The sequence below is a fragment of the Aquarana catesbeiana genome, linkage group LG01 (assembly GCF_042186555.1).
Source record: "Aquarana catesbeiana isolate 2022-GZ linkage group LG01, ASM4218655v1, whole genome shotgun sequence".
NCBI lineage: Eukaryota > Metazoa > Chordata > Amphibia > Anura > Ranidae > Aquarana > Aquarana catesbeiana.
Genome location: NC_133324.1, coordinates 821,863,519 through 821,870,334, shown reverse-complemented (window position 1 = coordinate 821,870,334; position 6,816 = coordinate 821,863,519).

Genomic DNA, 6,816 nt, shown 5'->3' with positions numbered 1-6,816 from the left:
TTTTATGACTTAGATTTCGCCGAATGTAAATAGCGCCATTGGGACATTGGGGAAGCATTTTATCACACCGATCTTGGTGTGGTCAGATGCTTTGAGGGCAGAGGAGAGATCTACCCCAATTTTTTCAAAAAAGAGTACCTGTCACTACCTATTGCTATCATAGGGGATATTTACATTCCCCAAGATAACAATAAAAATAATTAAAAAAAAATGAAAGGAACAGTTTAAAAATAAGATAAAAAAGCAAAAAAATAATAAAGAAAAAAAAAAAAAGCACCACTGTCGGCCCCTGCTCTTGTGCTAAGGCGAACGCAAGCGGCGGTCTGTCGTCAAACGTAAACAGCAATTGCACCATGCATGTGAGGTATCACCGCGAAGGTCAGATCGAGGGCAGTAATTTTAGCAGTAGACCTCCTCTGTAAATCTAAAGTGGTAACCTGTAAAGGCTTTTAAAGGCTTTTAAAAATGTATTTATTTTGTTGCCACTGCACGTTTGTGCGCAATTGTAAAGCATGTCATGTTTGGTATCCATGTACTCGGCCTAAGATCATCTTTTTTATTTCATCAAACATTTGGGCAATATAGTGTGTTTTAGTGCATTAAAATTTAAAAAAGTGTGTTTTTTCCCCAAAAAATGCGTTTGAAAAATCGCTGCGCAAATACTGTGTGAAAAAAAATAATGAAACACCCACCATTTTAATCTGTAGGGCATTTGCTTTAAAAAAATATATAATGTTTGGGGGTTCAAAGTAATTTTCTTGCAAAAAAAAATAACTTTTTCAAAGTGTCAGAAAGGGCTTTGTCTTCAAGTGGTTAGAAGAGTGGGTGATGTGTGACATAAGCTTCTAAATGTTGTGCATAAAATGCCAGGACAGTTCAAAACCCCCCAAATGACCCCATTTTGGAAAGTAGACACCCCAAGCTATTTGCTGAGAGGCATGTCGAGTCCATGGAATATTTTATATTGCGACACAAGTTGCGGGAAAGAGACAAATTTTTTTTTTTTTTTTTGCACAAAGTTGTCACTAAATGATATATTGCTCAAACATGCCATGGGAATATGTGAAATTACATCCCAAAATACATTCTGTTGCTTCTCCTGAGTATTGGGATACCACATGTGTGGGACTTTTTGGGAGCCTAGTCGCGTACGGGACCCCGAAAACCAATCACCGCCTTCAGGCTTTCTAAGGGCGTGAATTTTTGATTTCACTCTTCACTGCCTATCACAGTTTCGGAGGCCATGGAATGCCCAGGTGGCACAAAACCCCCCCAAATGACCCCATTTTGGAAAGTAGACACCCCAAGCTATTTGCTGAGAGGTATAGTGAGTATTTTGCAGACCTCACTTTTTGTCACAAAGTTTTGAAAATTGAAAAAAGAAAAAAAAATTTTTCTTGTCTTTCTTCATTTTCAAAAACAAATGAGAGCTGCAAAATACTCACCATGCCTCTCAGCAAATAGCTTGGGGTGTCTACTTTCCAAAATGGGGTCATTTGGGGGGGTTTTGTGCCACCTGGGCATTCCATGGCCTCCGAAACGGTGATAGGCAGTGAAGAGTAAAATCAAAAATTCACGCCCTTAAAAACGCTGAAGGCGGTGATTGGTTTTCGGGGCCCCGTACGCGGCTAGGCTCCCAAAAAGTCCCACACATGTGGTATCCCCATACTCAGGAGAAGCAGCTAAATGTATTTTGGGGTGCAATTCCACATATGCCCATGGCCTGTGTGAGCAATATATCATTTAGTGACAACTTTGTGCAAAAAAAAAAAAAAAAAAAGTGTCACTTTCCCACAACTTGTGTCAAAATATAAAATATTCCATGGACTCAATATGCCTCTCAGCAAATAGCTTGGGGTGTCTACTTTCCAAAATGGGGTCATTTGGGGGGGGTTTGTGCCACCTGGGCATTCCATGGCCTCCGAAACTGTGATGGGTAGTGAAGAGTGAAATCAAAAATTTACACCCTTAGAAAACCTGAAGGCGGTGATTGGTTTTCGGGGTCCCGTACGCGGCTAGGCTCCCAAAAAGTCCCACACATGTGGTATCCCCGTACTCAGGAGAAGCAGCTGAATGTATTTTGGGGTGCAATTCCACATAGGCCCATGGCCTGTGTGAGCAATATATCATTTAGTGACAACTTTTTGTAAATATTTTTTTTTTTTTTTGTCAATATTCAATCACTTGGGACAAAAAAAATAAATATTCAATGGGTTCAACATGCCTCTCAGCAATTTCCTTGGGGTGTCTACTTTCCAAAATGGGGTCATTTGGGGGGGTTTTGTACTGCCCTGCCATTTTAGCACCTCAAGAAATGACATAGGCAGTCATAAACTAAAAGCTGTGTAAATTCCAGAAAATGTACCCTAGTTTGTAGACGCTATAACTTTTGCGCAAACAAATAAATATACGCTTATTGACATTTTTTTTACCAAAGACATGTGGCCGAATAAATTTTGGCCTAAATGTATGACTAAAATTGAGTTTATTGGATTTTTTTTATAACAAAAAGTAGAAAATATCATTTTTTTTCAAAATTTTCGGTCTTTTTCCGTTTATAGCGCAAAAAATAAAAACCGCAGAGGTGATCAAATACCATCAAAAGAAAGCTCTATTTGTGGGAAGAAAAGGACGCAAATTTCGTTTGGGTACAGCATTGCATGACCGCGTAATTAGCAGTTAAAGCGATGCAGTGCCAAATTGGAAAAAGACCTCTGGTCCTTAGGCAGCATAATGGTCCAGGGCTCAAGTGGTTAATACAGCTAAAGCCTAAAAAAATTCAAAACGAAAGTGAACAGATTCCAGCATGCAGGTAATTTCTATACAATTGTGTTACATGAATAACAATTCATTGACACCATAAAATAATGATCACAAAAAGTTCAAAATAAGTCCCATAAAAGTGCTCCAATGTTGTGTTGTTTGTAATTCTAAACACCTCTTCCATGTATCACTTACGTGAGCCATGTGTATTTGTACTAAAAACACACTGATTGCCAACAAACACAAGTCTGCAATGAATAGGTGAAGTCGAATGTTAACAGCGTAACCTTTGGGCAAGATCAGGTTCTTTTTGTGGGACCACTCAGCATGCCCAACATGTAAAAGACTCAGCAGACGTGACCTTGGATATTGACCCACATGTCAGATAGGTAAAAAACAGCTTTCCCCACCAGAGAGCACAATGCATTAGCCCACATAGCAAGCAATTGAGCTGCAAGTTTGAAAATGACTTGAAAATGAGCTATTGCTAGACTTGCCAGGCTTCACGAGTTTGTTGCACAGTTGCAGCAAGTCCACATTGTATGTTTCCAGATCAAATTTCTTTGCAAACATTCTGCAAAACTGCCTCAAGTTTTGGTTCAGTTATGTTGCGCAATAGTCACCCACCACATGGGTCACTGTGGCTGAACTTGGAAATGTTTCAACTAGAACTTATGCTTCAAGTGCTCTGCAAGTGTACAACTTGTCAGTGAAAATGTGCAGCACGTTAGCAAGACTTACAATTCAACACTGCCACAAATTTGTGGCAAGTTATCCTTGCTATCTGGAAAATCACTTCCACTTTGTTCCCAAGGGTTACTGTTTCCCTCCATAGGTCTATTTGGAGTGCCCTCAAAGTCCTCTTTCTTTCTTTTTCCACTTATGTCCAATTATGCACACTTTAAATAGCATGGATAATGTCTCCTTAGAAATGGTGGGCGCACAGAATTGCTCTTCCTGGCACCTGTGCACTTTCTTGTTGGCATGATGATGTCACTATCTCTGCAAAAGAGAAATTGGGAGGCATTCCAAATAGAAGACCAGTGAAGGGAAGCAGTAACTCTTAGGAACAGAGAGGAAGCAATCTAAGGCATTGTGCCCCCTGGTGGAGAAAGCTGTTTTTGCCCTATATTACATATGGGTCAATATGCAAGGTGAGAGCATATAGTGCAAGGAATGGCTCATATAATGGATACATGGAAGAGGTGTTTAGAATTACAAACAACACAATATATTAATCACTATTATAGGACTTGTTTAGGACTTTTTGTGATCATTTCATGGTGTCCGTGAATTATTATTCATGTAACACAATTGTATTTAAATTGCTTGCATGCTAAACATCTTTTTAACTTTTGTTTGAAATTTTGTATGATTTAATTATAATAAGTAATTTGGTTTAAATAAGCCTGGACTATATTTGGCACTATAGTTAAGGTAGGTGGCATTCAGCATAAGTCAAAACTCAGGCAGGAGATTGCACCAAGTGGAGCTCATAATGAACTTCAGATGGACAAAAGCAGTGAGATGGTCCACTATTCCACTTCACTACTTTTCTCTGAGCTTGCAGGCAAAGTCTCATTGGATGTCATAATTATAGTTACTGGAACTAAGGTGAAACCCACATAACAGTTCAAACAATGTCATTCTTAATTGCATAATTTAACAATATGCTTCTGAAGTCCATCACTGCTCCAGTAATATTGTAGCAGTAGTGTCAGACTTGAGCCATGCAAAATTATCATAGAGTTGTAATCACGTAACCCCTTCTTGTTTCAGTCAGTGAAAGGTGTTGTAAACTGGGTGTTAATGTTTTAAGGAAAAAAATTATAAAGGTTAAGAATGGGCAAGAGAAAATTGGCACATGTGAAAATGTTTCTTTACTTGATGAATCAGGTGAAATTATCACATTTTATAGCAACTGATAATACTAAATGTAATGGCACCTATCCATGTATTTACTAATGTTTAAAGGTTTATAATGTATGGTGTTTGGGCGTATATTTTATTGTATTCAGAAAGTTAGATGCATGCATTATCATTGATGTAATAATTATTATTAATATTAATTATATTTTTTTACTTTGTGATATTTTGCATATTAATGTTTTGAGTACCTACCAACAAGTCAAGCTATAGGCTTCTTGCTTCACATGTTTACCTGGCTATTGTTACCTGCTTTGCTGAATAAAGCCTGTTGTTCATAGACCTCAATAGCTAAGCCTAAACCTTTAGGGCCAGATCACACCTGAATCACAGTGGAACATGTTTTGCGTTTCTGTGTGATTCAGTGTGGTGTGAATTTCAGTTCATTTGTTTTAATGGACTAAAATCACACTGGATCTCACCAAAAGAAGTGCATGCACTGCAACTGGTACTGTGATACCATGCTATCTGGAGCAAGCAAAACACTGCATTTGTGATCTGTATTTGGGGTGTCATTAAGAATACATTGACACCTGCAGCAGATCACACACCAGTGCATTTAAAACCTGGTGCTGGAAACGCACAAGGAGCGTGGGTTACCTGCATGGCGTTCTAATGTGAATGAGCCCTTAAAGTGGAACTAAATTCTCCTATAGTCCTTATTGCTGAGGACAATGACATTTTAGTTTCTGTTTAGGTCTAAAGTTCCTACAAATGGCCAACCATTTGAGGGCTTGAAAGCAGGGGATGACTGACCATTCGGGAACTTGAGCACTGCCCGAGGGCCCCATGCCACTAAGGGGCCCCATCAGGGTTGCCAGCCTCAATAAAACCAGGGACAGTATGTAAAAATCTGTGTTTTTTTAAAAATCCCAAGATTATAGCTGCCCTACCTCTCCAGTACCTTTTCAGTGTGTGTATGTGTATTCTGTGTGTGTATACTGTTTGTGCGTATATTGTGTGTCTATATTGTATGTGTGTGTGTGTATACTGTGTGACCCCATAATCTATTGCCTCGGGGGCCCCATAATCTTCTCCTATTGCCCGGGGGCCCCATAATCTCCTATTGCCTGGGGGCCCCATGAGTTGTCAGTCCACCCCTGCTTGAAAGATTTGTTCACAGTTGACATCTTTTGTGGCAATTATCATTTGACTCCATCCATATTTGACTCCATCTCCAGTTATTCTAGCATGGGAGCATGGGAATGTTTTGCCATCTAGCTAGTATTTGCTGATGACAATCTGATTAAATTGTGAGTGTACATGTCATTCTCTCTTATTTTAATTTGTCTTTTTCTTATTAAAGCCAAGCAAAAGCTACAATTCCTTATCTCTTGGATAAACATACTCTTCTTACTGTCTAAACCATTCATTAGTAAATGTACCCCATGATGTACAAACACAGAATCTTTTTTGCACAACATAAATCCAAGAGTCAAAATACACTTTAGCCACAAGTAACAACTTCCTTAGATCTCAGTTGTGTTACACAAAATTAATGGGGAAAAAACACTCCAGGCTTCAGATGTGACCAAAATGGAAAAACTGTTCCTTTTTAAGTTTGCTCAGTGTGGCAGATAAAAAGGATTCTCATAGCTGGAGGGACTAACAGGAGATAATCTAGGTCCTTATAGGGATGGTCATTAACGGTCTGCTGGGAGTCTTTTTTTAATAAGGTTACAACTTGAAGTCTTTACAAGCTTTCTAAACACATATCACTTTCCTTGTTCATTGTAGGTCTTCTTTTTATTTCAACTAGCCTCTTCTAGTGAATAGATCCCTGACGTATTATAGCTCCCATTTTTGCTTAATGTTTTTTTTTCTAGCCCTTTTTTTATGGTATGTTCAGATAATGCTTAAAGGGTATCTAAACCTAAAAAATGAACATCTCTTTTTTAATCCAGCTGGTCAATTAAATACAATCTTGAAAAGTTAAATAGGCTATTAAAAAATGTTTTAATATACCTGTTGATCCGGCCAGAAATCTTGTAAGCTTCTAAGCTCCTGCTGTATCTGCCTTTGCTTCATTCTGATCAGTTAGCATTGTCATGAAGGACCTTGTCCACCTGATTTAGGTTTTGTAATAATTACTTTTTTCGAGATGGAGATTTTATTCCTTTTTTAAAT